Source organism: Kogia breviceps, chromosome 14, assembly GCF_026419965.1.
Source record: "Kogia breviceps isolate mKogBre1 chromosome 14, mKogBre1 haplotype 1, whole genome shotgun sequence".
Lineage (NCBI taxonomy): Eukaryota > Metazoa > Chordata > Mammalia > Artiodactyla > Physeteridae > Kogia > Kogia breviceps.
The window spans coordinates 27,601,567-27,613,915 of record NC_081323.1 but is presented as its reverse complement, the minus strand read 5'-3'; the positions used below and the strand labels follow the sequence as shown (position 1 = coordinate 27,613,915).

The 12,349-nt window shown below is 54.1% G+C and overlaps 1 protein-coding gene across 2 annotated transcripts in view; it reads left to right on the top strand.

Moving 5' to 3' along the window:
* Window positions 1–1,100: 1,100 nt before the first annotated feature.
* Window positions 1,101–12,349, top strand: part of RRBP1 (ribosome binding protein 1) — a 58,685-nt gene continuing 47,436 nt past the window's right edge. Inside the window, exon 1 of one of the 2 annotated variants that reach the window (XM_059039123.2) lies at window positions 1,101–1,383. The gene's annotated coding sequence lies outside the window, so the exon portion shown is untranslated. The remainder of the gene's footprint in view (window positions 1,384–12,349) is intronic. The other variant, XM_067014186.1, reaches the window with a different exon arrangement.

The window sequence follows — 12,349 nt, the reverse complement described above, 5'->3', positions numbered from 1 at the left end:
CCAAGAAACAGCTATTAGGAACAGGATTCTGCAGCCACAGGGGTGGGGGAAGTGGTACAGGGCAGATCAGCCTGCAGCAGCCCTTTTGGCCTCCCAGAAACCTTAATTTCAAAGAAACTGGCTGTGACTCAAGTTCAAAGAGTTACCTTTAAGAGACACTGATATAATGGTTAAAAACCAGGCCTAAAATTATCTTAATTGAAAGACTTATTTGGTTATGAAGAGAGTGCTGGGTTATATGGGGGTGGTGGAGCAGGGGTTGGGAAGGAAGTCCTGTCATGAAGCACTGTTTGCTCAGTTTTCTGGAAAGTGGGTGAGTTTATGTGGGTCGGACCCTCCCCATTGCAGAGTAAAACGCTGGAAGGTCAACTGCAGTCATTGTCCTGCTGCCAGTTGAGGTTTGGACTGTGCCTCAGTTGTAACTTCCCTAAAAATGGGTGCAAATGACATCCACCCTCCATTCCTCCTGCACCGTCTGGCCTTTCCGCCCCAGTTTACTCAAGAAAATTCTTTCTGGTGCTGATTGCAATCTCTTTGAAGATAGTGACATGCCCTCTCTGGACTGACCCCCAGCATAACTTGTCCTCACATCTAGGACCCGGAGGGGGCGCTGCTGCAGGGGAAGTCAGTTGGTTTTAAACGAAGCATTTCTCCCTACTGTTCGCATGTTGCGCAACCCTGCTCAGGGTGACACCCACCGCCATCTCAGCCCGGAGGGGCCAGGGGCGCAGGCGCGGCGCCGCTGGGATTCGAACCTTCGCGGCCCGCCAGGCCACAGCCTTCCCGGAATCAGCGCCGGCAAGCAGGGTCGCGGGCCCGGGGTGGGCGGGGCCGGCCGGCGCCCCCTCCCTCGTTCGGCCGCGCGTTCCGGCCCCGCCCCGCCCCCGCGCAGGGCCGAGGGCCGCGCCGCGCGGCTCCGCCCCTCCCCGGCCCCGCCCCCGAGGCTCCCCGCAGCTCCTCCCCTCTCCCATTGGCCGAAGCGGAGACCCGCCTCTCCGCCCAATGGCCGCCGCCGCGGCTCGGCCGCCCGCGCTCTGACTGGTCAGCGGCCAGCGGAGTGGCGGGGCACGGGCCAATGGGGAGAGGCGGCTCGATGAATGGCTGGCCCGGGTGGGGAAGGCAGGAGGCGGCGATCCCGGCGGAGGGGGCCGTTTGCCAGCTCCGAGGCAGAAAGTGCCACGACTCCACACGCGCGCACGCAGCCAGCGAGCGGCCGGAGCGGACGGCGGACGGGGCGAGTGGCGTCGGGGTTGCGGCGCCTGCAGTTGCTCGGGGGCGGCTTCTCGGCGGAGGCTCGGCCGGCTCCTCTTTCCCGGTTCCGCGGCGGCGGCGGCGGCGGCGGCTCCTGCCCTCTCGCTCTCCCTCCCGCGTCTCCGGCTGCAGGTAAGAAACTTGGTCGGGCCCTGCAGCGACGGCGGCGCCGCGCGGGCCGGGCCGTCGGGGCGCCGGGGCCGGGCCGGACGGGCCGCGCCGGGAATGACACGTCTCCCTGGTGGCCCCTCCCCCGGCGGCGCCCCCGGCCGTCGCTGCGGCCGGGGACCCTGGGAGTCCGGGCGGGCCCCGGGGGCGTGTGCGGGGCCGAACCCGGTGCAGGGGCGTTGGCCGAGCGTGCCTGAGATGTGGACCCCACGCCCTCGCCATCTGCGGGACCTGCGGCGGCCCCGCGGCGCGACGTGGCCGCCCCCCCATCTCTCCGCCCTTCCCAGCCGGGCCGTCGGGCCGACCGGCGCGCTCCTAAGTTGGGCGAAGAAAGTTGGCGGCGGGGCGGGGCGGTGCACAGCTGGCGGAGGAAGGGGTTAAGCTTCGGGAAGCGGCTGGATGACGTTGTCGGGCTGGAGTCCGGGCTGGGGGGGTGGAGGCGGGCGGAAGGCGGCGGGGGCCAGCGGGGGAGGGGGCGGGATTGAATGGGGGCCTTGGCCGAGCGCGCCCGGCTCGGGCTGCGGCCGGGGGCGCTGCGGAGCCGGGCGGCGCCGACGGGGCGGGCCGGGCTCGGCGCCGCGGGGGCCGCCGTGCGGGGACCCGGACCGTCCGGGTCCGGACGCCCGGCGGCCGCGGTGGCAACTTCCCGGAGTGCGGGAGGCTGCTCCCTGCTCCCCCTGGCGGCGGGGCCGGGGGCGCTGTTTGCCCGGCCGCGCGGACCCAGTGCGAGGGTGCCCGACTGGGGGACGATGAATGGGCCGGCGGTGCCAGGCCCGGCGGAAGTGGCACCTCCGGCCCGGCCGTCAAGCGTGCTGGCACCCTGCCTGGCTCCCGCCCCGGGTCCCGGGCTCCCGGCCTGGCGGCGGACAGGGGAGGGCGGGCTGGGGTCCGCGCTACCCGGGCAGCATCTGGGAAGCCTCGGGGAACTCTCCCCACATTGCAGATCACAAACGGTAGCTCGGGTGGTGTCATGGCTAAGGGGTGGGTTTCCGAAAGCCGGCACTGTGGGGAATCGGCCAGGCTGTTTCACTCCGGGGTCCGCTTCCACGTCGGAACAGCCGGGCTGCCGGAGAGAGAACCGTGAAGACCCAGCACGTGTAGGGAGTAGTCCACAGGTGTTGACTGTTATTGTTTTTGCATGAGTTTCTGTGGTGTTCGGGCCGGGAGGGAGGTGGGGTCTGGGTTTGGCTCTGGCCCGCCCGCTGCGGACGCAGCCTTGCCACGTCCTGTCATCTGGTTCCCACCCCTGCCACGCTGCAGACCCTCTGCTCAGGATGTTTAACCTCTCTGAACCCGGGTTTCCTTATCTGTAGCCTGGAGATAGAACCACCCACTCATTGTAGGGTCGGGCAGCCTCCCAGGTAAGTGCTGGGAAACCCTGGGACCTTGTGCAAGCAGAAGGAAGTTTGGCAGTAACTCCTGGAGGTCGGAGGTCAGCAGAGTCTAGGAAGCATCTAGAAAATGAAACTTTGCAGGCTCTTGGGAGCCTCGCGGGTCACTGTTTGCCTGGTGTGCTGGAACCTTCAGAGCGGGGGCATTTGCGTGGCGTTTTCTGGACTTTGGGGAAGGAGGTCTCTTCAGAGCTTTGGCTGTTCCCGCGGGGCTGGGAAGCACTCTGCCTCCCCCTATGCTTTCCTCTGTGCTTGGCTGTCTTGACTTCCCCCTGATCCAACCCCAGAGAAGGCTCGGTGATCCCGCAGCACGCTGTGGTGACGTCTCTGTTACTTTTATGAACTCTCCAAAGGTTAGGCCCACTGTGGGCTGCCAACTTGTTTCCCTTACAGAAAGAAGCTTCCAGTTCTGAGGGCCTGGAGATGCCACTTCCCTCTCTGATGAAGCGAAGGAGGAAAGCTGGAGGCAGGAGGCGGAGCAGGGCTTGCACTTTCAGGGCTTCTGGACACATTGAGTTGCAGGGTGGCGGGGTGGGTGGCCAGATAGGGAGAGAAAGGTGTCTCGGGGACTGGAAACAGCCGGCAGGGAGTCGAGCTGCAGGCACTGTGCTGGATCAGAACTCTTCACTTTCACAGTTAGGAGTCGGCCTCTGAACATCTCTACAGAGATTAAGAAGTTAGTTTGGTACCTTGGTGCATGAATAGTTTTTGGTGATGGGAGAATTTTAAATAAATCCCAAGCCACTGAGTCACATTTGAGCAATTATGCTCTTTGCTGAAACGACCCCTAAGTCAGTAGACTGTAGTCATGATACAGTACCAAATTCCATGTAAGTGGCTGAATGCAAACAATTTGATTGGCATACTGGTTTATTATGTAGCAGGGATGCCTTTTAAAAATGTCAGGACCCCAGACTTTTCTTACTTGTTCTTTTATCCCAAGGAGTTTTAACGAGGAGATGAGTGACATATAGGCAGGGAGTCAACAATTCTTTCGAGAATCCAGAGTTTTCTGTGCTAAAATCGTGTTTTGGGAGAAAAAATATGGTCAGTGAGAATGATGGCAGTGGAGGCAGCGCTGTCCATCTGTACGTCCTGGCCCAGCGATGGTTAAGCCTTGGCCCCTAACACAATAATTGCGGATGAAATGAGGTAGACCGGCACACCTATTAAATTTTCTCCAGCTATCTCATTGGACAACTGAAACTCAGCCCAACTTGATTTTTAAGGTTTACTGTTTAGAGTCAGATTCACAGCTTTGGTGTACATCTCGGCCTCACAGCAGCCCGTTTCCATAGTGTAGATGTGGTTGTTCCCATCCTGTGGATGAGAACGTAGAGGCCCAGCAGGTCAGTTCCTGTTGCCCAGCTGCTGGGCGATGTGGGCACAGCCTTCTGAATGTTCACCAACACCTACAGGCCGTATAATTCCACACTCATTGGGATAGTAAGTACCCCAGGGAGCACCTGGAATTGGAAGATGGAAACGAAGGCGAGGAGTCAGTGTGGAGTGTGGCAGTACCAAGACAGTGCTTTCATTTCATGTCTTTGTCAAGCGTCTCCTGTGTGCCAGGCCTTCAGACACCACAAACGAACCTCATTTGAGTCTGAAGACACTCCATCTAGAACTGTGTTGTCCAGTACAGTAGCCACACAGAGGTATTTCAACTTAATTAAAGTTAAATAAAATTAAACTAGTGGCAGTTCATGCGCTTCCACCTAATAAGATGTCACCTTTAGAAAGCAGTTGTTCCTGATTCTTGGTGTGTATTATAAACTGCATGTTAAGAGAAAGAAGGCAGGGGAGCAGGGGCGCAGCACAGACAGTGCTCCTGCCCTGGAGAGCTTCTTACCTAACACCAAGGGCATCAAAGTGGTCAAATGTAACAGACATGGAAAATAGGTATTGGGCAGAAAACATATGGCTTGTAGGGAAAGTAAATATTTAATTCTAAGTGAGAGAGCCTGGGCAAGAGGGCCACTTAGCATTATGGAAAATTAACCTGGGGACTTCCTAGGAGGCTGTTTTCTTAGTCACACAAGTTCTGATGAGTCTCCTGAAACAGGTAGGCCGACTCCCACGACTGAAGGCCAGACACATGTAGCGTGTTTCCTTTAAGAGCCGTAAGTGACATGCATCTCCCACCTGCCTAGCAACACAGGGTAACTTTAATTTATAAAGAAAGTTCTGTAATTTCTACGTTTGATTATTTTGGCAAGGCTGGAACAGCTGCCGGTCTCCTAACCTTAACACGGTCCAGGGTACAGGCGTTTTCCTGTTTGGCTGGCAGCAGTTGTTTCCTGGCTATTTGCAGGGCTTTGTTATATTCCATAGAACTTTGAAAGGATCACTGGATAGTATTGGGGGAGAATTTCTGAATTCTTCGCTGTACTAGTGGCCTCATCTTAGTACATTGTGTAGAGTAACGTCAAACCAGTTAAGAAAGAACCCAGAGTGATAGACAGCTACTTTCTTGTTGGTCAGACAGGAGGCCCCTAAGGTTGTGCCGGAAGTGATCAGCTATTTATAGTGATAGTGAATATCATCTGCTGGCTCCAAAGTTGGAAGAGAAGACCATCTTAGACCCAAAGCTTTAATTCTGTGCCCTGACCCTGGTTGAGGTGTGAGTGAACCAGGTGTGCTTCAGGCTGTCTTGAGACTGGTTCCCAGCTGGAGCCCTGCGTGCGTGGAACTTGGCTGGCATGTGAGGTTTGTTCAGGCCCGGGTTGCTAAACAACTAAGCCACCTTTTAAAATTGGAGAAGTTGTTGTTGTTAAAATCTAGATTTGGGGGTTCTCTTGGGGAAAGTGGGAATTTCTGGGCACACCGGTTCTGCTTTCTCGGGTGGCAGCAATGGACTGTGGTTGTCTTCCCTGGTCAGGGGCTGTGCTCTCCTCCCAGCCTCACCCACAGTACGTGCTTGGGTGCCGGCGGTCCCCGAGGGACACTGTCTACCCCAGCGTCTGAGAGCAAAGAGGAGTTGGAGGGCATCCGCATGTGACCTGAGTAGTCACCAGCGTCCCCCACTGGCTGCAGCTTGGGGCAGTGGGGGGAGCACTGGTCTGGGTTCTAGTCCCCAGAGTAAGTGGTGTGACCTTGGATGTGACTGTTCTTCTCCCTTGGCTTCAGTTTCCTCCTCGTGTAATATGAAACCAGGCCAGTTGGCTCCATCTTTCAGGCCACACATCGTGGTTTATCCTTCACTCCATGCCTTCTCACACTTGTATCCTTTACGATGGCAAACCTATCAGCTCTGTCCACTCTCACCGCATCCCCTGGTGCCAGTCTGGTGCAGACCCCTCATCCCCCAGGTTATTTCACTAGGTCTGAAGTTGTCTGCCTGCTTTTGCCCTCACCCCCTGCCTTCTGGTCTGTTCCCAGAGCAGATGGTGTCACCCTGTGTTCAGGACCCTCCTTGGCCGGAGTCTGTCCAGTGGCCTCCAAGGTCCCGCTTTTCCCTCTGGCTTCACTGCTGCCACCCCCACCCCCTGCTCTGGTCACACTGGCCTCCCTCTGTTTCCCGGGCAGGCCCTTCTGCCGCAGGGCCTTTGCAGATGCTCTTGCTCTCCCTGGGGAGCTTTTTCCCAGACGGCCACGTGGCTTGCTCCCCCACCATACTCAGGTCTGTGCATTGTGACCTCCCTGACTACCCTATTTAAAGTGACAGGCCTGGTGACCCCTGTCCCACTTCTCTGCGTGGCTTTGTTTTCATTATTACCACCCGATATGTCACATATGTGACTGACTTTATCATTTCTGACACTGGAGTATAAGCTCTCCCAGTGCAGGGATGTGGCTGCCCTGTTTCCCCGAGGTGTCCCTAGTGTCTGGACAGTGGCATACAGTAGGTGCCCATCCTTGCCGAGCTAACAGGTGATTTTCTAGTGCTTGTGTTCTGTGAGTACATTATCATTTAGCCTCAAGTAGCCTGGATTCCTAGAGTATCAAATATAAACACAAAAAACATATTCTAAAGCCAAGTGACTTTTGGATTCCCCCCAGCCTGGCTCCAGTTGGGAGACTGACCGTTACACTCATGGCAGTGCTGCCACACGTGGCCCATCCTGCTCTGCCAGCAGAAGCCAAGACTCTGAAGTGATCCTTGGCAGAAGGCTTGGGCGTTCGCTCTCTCCCAGGTGCCCTGCACCCGCAGGCTGGTGAGATTGGTCTCAGCGCTGCCTGTTCTCCACTGTCCGTCACCCACGCGGAGGCCTCACCAGACTGGGCCCTGCCCAGGTGCCTGTGCTGGTTCCAGGAGGAGAATTCGCAGCGAGCATCCTTTATTTCCCGGCGGAGCTGATGAGCTAGATGGGTTTGCAGAGCAGCCGAGCGTATTGGTGACGACGCCCTCACCAGGAAACAAAACGTTATTTTTGGTTTGAACAGTGCACTGCCTCTGAAAAGAGGTGGGTTTTGTGTTTCGTGAGCAAGAGTGTTCCTTCATGGTAGGAGGGGAAATTCTTTTCTGGTAGTTGGCATTCCATTCTCCCTTCTTTTAGTCTGACTTTGTTGGACTAAGAGGGCTGGATGAGATGAACCTCCCGCCTCCCAGATGGCATTTCCTCGAGGACCGGGCGAGGACGCTGGGCAGGTGTGGAATACTGGAGCCAGGCGGGCTGGCTGGTCACAGCCCCTTCCAGGCCGAGCCCACACTCCTCGTTGCCTCCTCTCTGCCTGCCTTTGCTTTTAGGCAAAGAAACGGAAAAGTAGATCACAGATTCCTGGCCCCTCCTGACGGGAGGATCTGGCCTACGCATTTCACGCAGAGCCGTGAGAGACTGGGTTCTGGCCCTAAGCCCAGACAGTATGTTCTGTTGGAACTTTTCATTCAGTGGTTAAAATGTACAACTCAGCTGTAGCAAAAACTATTTCCTTCTTAATTAAGGCTCATCCTGCATAGGAATTAGATGCAGCTTTATTTCTGTTGAACACGTTTTCATTTCTTGGTGAGTTCTAGATCATCGTAGTTGGGGAATTTCGTAGTAACTGCAGTGACTCAGGGAAGGAGTCAGTGCGCAAGAGTGAGCGGCGATGACACTGTCAACAGTGGCCTCGTTAGTGACATGTCGTTAGGGGCGTGGACGAGGCTTTAGCCACGGCCGAGCCGGCCACTGCAGCCTGTGTTGTCGCCTCCAACCTCAGAGGGAAGCCCTGAGGTTTGTTCTGAACAGTCTGGTTTCGGAAGCTGCGGGGACAGCGAGGTCAGTGGGGCTTGGAGGCGGGAGGCGGTACCCACCGTGACCTTGGTCCCCACTTCCCCTCTCTTGGGAGCTGCGTGGTGAGCGCTTGTGAGGGGCCTGGGGGTGGTAGGAGTGTATGTGCCGTGACAGAGCCGCCTGGCATCAGAGATGCTCCTCCTTTGAGAGCTGTGTGGATTCATTTTCCTACCAAAGTTGGCATGTGTGTATATACATATTTTAACTCTTTACTAAAATAGAACAAATATAGAAAAATGCACTGTCCCGTCTACAGCTCATGGAGCAGTGCCCCATGTGACCAGCTGGCCAACAAACATTGTCCCCCAGCAGCTCATTTCGTGCCCCTCGGGTTGCTGCCCGTGCCCAGGGGTAACCACACCCCTGACCTGTAGCTCACAGGTCCCTCCCGCCTGCGCGTGAACTCGGGGCAAGTGGACACACGGCCTGTGCTCATCGTGGCCTCCCACTCGACGTTGCGTGTGAGCATGAGGTCTATCCGTGGTCTTGGGCTATTGTAGTTCATCCCCCTATTGTATATACTATGCACATCACTGTTCAGGGGCACTTGGATAGTTTCCACTTTGGGGCTTCTGTTTTGATGTACTCTAAATTACATGATACTGTAAAATACAGTCTTGCCCCTGACTTTGGCGACCGCATGTCCACTTTTCCACTGGGTTGTTCCCAGGCGTGGGGCTGCAGCCGCGGCAGGCATATGCTCAGCTGTGAACAGCAGTGCGGTCTCCCCAGAGTGCTGGTCCTCATTTGTACTCCCATCAGCAGCATAGGAGCTCGGAACATGACTTCAACAAACAACCAGGGTGAAGTTGAGTTACCGCTGCTACTGATAAGAAGCACCCCCTCGTGCTGCCCTCCCCATGTCCTGGAGATGGTTCATCAAAGATGAGCCTTTGCATAGGGCTTGCGGAAAAGGGTCAGGTTTTACTGCCGGTGAGCAGATGCTGTCCAAGCAGAAAGGCAGCCCCTCGCAGTACATGAGGGAGGGCTCGCAGAGCTTTGATCTGCGGGGAGATTCTTCATCAGACCCCCCACCTCACCCCGGTTCCAACAAGGTAGATGTAGTGACTGTTGAGTGTTAAGTGGATTTCTTCAAAACAAAGGAGCCGGCCATTGGGTACCAGAGGTCATTCTGCCTGAGCCTCTGCCCACCTGCCAGGACCCTGTGCAGAGCCCAGGGCCGGGAGGCAAGGGCACCAGGCAGGCTCCCCTCCTCCTGGGACAGATGTGCATCCAGGCTTGGATCTGGGAGTCACCTACACAGCAGCCCTTCGGTCACATCGCAGGGATGACCTCTTTCCTTTTAAGAGCTTGCCTGGCTGGGGTTTGGTTTGGCCATGAGTGGCAGCAGTGCCAAATGTCAGTAGCTTGAAGAAGTAAGGGCGGGCTGTGTTCCCGTGACAGGGTGGACTGGTGGGCTGGACCAGTCTTCTCACTCGGGTGGGGCAAGTGCTACAGAACAGATGAAAACAACACCTGTGGAAAGCACTGAATGGCTTGGAAGATCCTGAGGAAGGTAGTGAGGAGACCAGAGTCTCAGTGCAAAGAATAACCCTGGATGGTGAGCACAGTCCTGAGGGCATTCGGTGAACTGGGCAAACTGTGAGTTCTGATGGCAGCTCTGGGCGCAGGGGGAAGAGACCAAGGTGGGCAGGATGATGGAAGCTGTGCCCACCGAGGACTCCTGCACCTCCAGGGTGAAGGTGAGTCAGAAGTAAGCCCGTCCCCTCCTGAGATGTTGTCCTTCATGCAGGTCCTGTGACCTCAGTGGTAGGACATTTTCAACCCAATTCTGATTCTTTGTAGAGAGTGCTCCACGGCCAGTCCACAAGCAAGCAGGTCTTTGAAGGACTGCGCCTTTATCCTCGGCTCAGGGAATCCCCACGTGTAATTTTCAAGGCAGACGAGCATCCCTGGTTGAGAATAACCAAACACAGAATGCCAGGCGTTCAGTGAATGAGGACTGGCAGGAACGTCTGAGAAAACAGAGACAGTGAGTGGTTGACACAGTGTTTAAAAGCCCTTCTTACTGTGCTTAAAGTAACAGACAAGGTGGAAAATACCTACAAAGAAAGGAAACTGTTAAGTGACCTAACAAATTTGATAAAGGAATCAGGTGCAGTTTGTAGCCATGGGCAGCTCAACCACTATAGTTAAAAACCCAACAGATTGAAGTGTGTGATTGAATTGGAAGATAGAGCAGAATGTACAGATTTCACTTTAGAACCAAATAGCACAGTACCTTGTAAGACCAACTGAGAATCAGGGAGAAGAGGTGGTGTGCCAGAGCCCATGTTGGACGAAATAATGACTGAGAATTGTACAGAATGGAGGAGACACCCATCCAAACAAGGGAAAAACACCCACATGTAGAAAGTGTAGTGATACAGCAACCAAAGGAAAAAATTCCAGAGTGAGGGTGAAACGAAGGTAACTTTTAAGGCAAAAACCAAGACCATTAATTAGTGACATCTTGGCTAAAGGAAACTCTCCAGGATGTTTTTGGAAGGAAAATAGTGCCAAACGGAAAGAAGAATGAAGAAGGTGGGAACATTTGGGCAACTCTAAACAAATGTGAAAGAATAATAATAATGTTTGGGGGGGCACTGGAAAAAGGATATGGTTAATAACACCTAAGTTAGAGGGGTGTTAGAGTTATTGGAGGGAGTAAAGGTTTTTTTTTTGTGGTACGCAGGCCTCTCACTGTTGTGGCCTCTCCCGTTGCGGAGCACAGGCTCCGGACGCACAGGCTCAGCTGCCATGGCTCACGGGCCCAGCCGCTCCACGGCATGTGGGATCTTCCCAGACCGGGGCACGAACCCGTGTCCCCTGCATCGGCAGGCAGACTCTCAACCACTGCGCCACCAGGGAAGCCCGGGAGTAAAGTTTTGTTTAACTTTGAACTTTGTGAACCTCACATAGTGTTTTAAAGGTAGTCACTGAAGAATAGAAACTGTATTCTGCAATAGTAGAGGGGAAAAAAATGGAGTGATTTAAAAACAATCCAAAAAGAGATAAAAAAGGAGACAAAAAGAACTCCAGGACAGGTGGGGAAATAACACAAAATAAGATTATAGAGTTAAACTCAACTATATCAGCATTTAAAATGTAAATTGGGGACTTCCGTCATGGCGCAGTGGTTAAGAGTACGTGCTCCCAATGCAGGGGGCCCGGGTTCAATCCCTGGTCAGTGAACTAGATCCCACATGCATGCTGCAACTAAGAGTTCGCAGGCCGCAACTAAGGATCCCACCTGCCGCAACTAAGACCCAGTGCAACCAAATAAATTTTTTAAAAAACTTTTTAAAATTGTAAATTGACAAAATACTCCAGTTAAAACATAAAGATATCTTACTGGATTTTAAAAATCCAACTCTTATTTACAAGGGACAGGGTGAAAATGAAAGAATATATAAAACAAAAATTGCCAGAACTACAGGAAATGGGCAAAACTATAGCATAGTAGAGAATTTTAGCATATCCTCTCAGTAATTGACAGCTAAGCAGACAAAAATCACTAAGGATTAGAACTTTGAAAAAATTAGGAAAGTGGGGCTTCCCTGGTGGCGCAGTGGTTGAGAACCCGCCTGCCGATACAGGGGACACGGGTTTGTGCCCCGGTCTGGAAGGATGCCACATGCCACGGAGCGGCTAGGCCCGTGAGCCATGGCCACTGAGCCTGTGCGTCCAGAGCCTGTGCTCCGCAACGGGAGAGGCCACAACAGTGAGAGGCCTGCGTACCGCCAAAAAAAAAAAAAAATTAGTAATGTGATCTATGACTCTATATAAATAAAACAAAACACTGTAGCCAGCTAATACATATTTGACTTCAGAATTTTCAAAGATTGGCTGTATCCAGGGCCTTAAAGTCAATCTCAACAGATGAAAGGATTGAAATTATGTAGAGCAGGTAGTCTGACCAGAGGTCAGTTAAACTAGAAATATGAATAAAAAGATAAATAAAGAATCTCCATGTATGTGTATATTAAAATAAAACACCTCTAGCATGTATTTGTAGATCAGAAAAAAAAGGAAAATAGAAAATGTTTTGAAATGAATGATGAAGATGCTACACATCAAAACTTGTAGGATGGGGCTTCCCTGGTGGCGCAGTGGTTGAGAGTCCGCCTGCCAATGCAGGGGACACGGGTTCGTGCCCCGGTCCGGGAAGATCCCACATGCCGCGGAGCGGTTGGGCCCGTGAGCCATGGACGCTGAGCCTGCGCGTCCGGAGCCTGTGCTCCGCAACGGGAGGGGCCCGCGTACCGAAAAAATAAAAAACAACAAAAACCTGTAGGATGTAGCTAAAATATTATTTATAGG